This window comes from Echinops telfairi, unplaced genomic scaffold (genome assembly GCF_000313985.2).
Source record: "Echinops telfairi isolate 266 unplaced genomic scaffold, ASM31398v2 ScPeMD7_18;HRSCAF=68, whole genome shotgun sequence".
NCBI classification, from domain to species: Eukaryota; Metazoa; Chordata; class Mammalia; order Afrosoricida; family Tenrecidae; genus Echinops; species Echinops telfairi.
In genome coordinates this window covers 88,297,377-88,298,698 of record NW_022103915.1, presented here as the reverse complement: position 1 = coordinate 88,298,698, position 1,322 = coordinate 88,297,377, and positions in this window count along the sequence as shown.

Here is a 1,322-nt window from a genome sequence, read left to right as displayed (position 1 = left end):
AACTTAATGAATGAATACCAGGCAACTATTCAAGAGGCTGAAAGAATGCCAGCTACACTGAATCCCCAGAAGAAGTCACCAAGATATATAATTGTTAAAATATCCAGCTATGAGGTAAAGGAGAGGATTATGAAAGCAGTCAGAGTAAAACAGGCAACCACATATAGAGGCATACAGATAAGAATATGCTCAGACTTGTCAGCAGACACTATGAAGAAGAGGAGACAGTGGAGCAGCATATTCCAAAAATTTCAGGAAATTAATGCAAACCCAAGAATACCGTATCCCACCAGAATATCGAACAAAATAGATGGACAAGTGCGAGCCTTCCTAGACAAGGAAAGCCTCAAAGAATATGCTAAAAGGAACCCAGCACTCCAAAAGATCCTCACTGACCCAGTATGGGCAGAAGAACAACACTCACCAAGCACATACAAGAGACCACCACACAGAGCAACTTCACCCAGCGACCATCAAAGGGAAAACAGCCCCCAAGATAAAACTGGCACAACGATGGAAAGAAGGCAAGAATGAACCACAAACAAACATATACACAATCCACGGTAAAGAAATGGAGGTAGGAAAACACCCAACACAAGAGACATAAAATGACATCACAGGGCCCACAGATAGATGTAATAACCCTGAATATTAATGGTTTGAACTCCGACCTTAATGGACAGAAGCTAATAGACTGGCTTGGGAGACACAAACCCTCGATCTGCTGCCTACAGAAAACACACCTCAACATTACAGATAAAAACAGGCTGAGAATCAAAGGATAGAAACATTATCAGTCAAGCTCTAATTAAAAAAAGCAGCGGTTGCAATCCTAATCTCAGATAAAATTGACCTCCAAGTGCATACCACAAAAAGAGATAAGGATGGGCACTATCTAATGCTCAAGGGAACATTAAAGAAAGAGCCAATAAGCAATCTAAACATTTACTCACCAAATAAGCATGCAGCTGAATATGTCAAGCAAACACTTCAAAGGATGAAAAAAGAAATCACAGCCTCAACAATTATAGTAGGTGATTTCAATACACCACTCTCTGAGAAAGACAGAACACTCGGAAAGAAACTCAACATGGAGACTAGAGATCTAAACACTACAATTAGACAATGTGACCTGATAGACATGTACAGAGCTCTCCACCCAAACAAAAAGGAATTCACATTTTATTCTGCTCCCCATGGCACATTTTCTAAAATAGACCACATGCTAGGGCATAAGTTGAATCTACATAAATTCAAGCACATTGATATCATACAGACCTATCTCTCTGACCACTGTGCCATAAGATTGGAACTAAACCGAA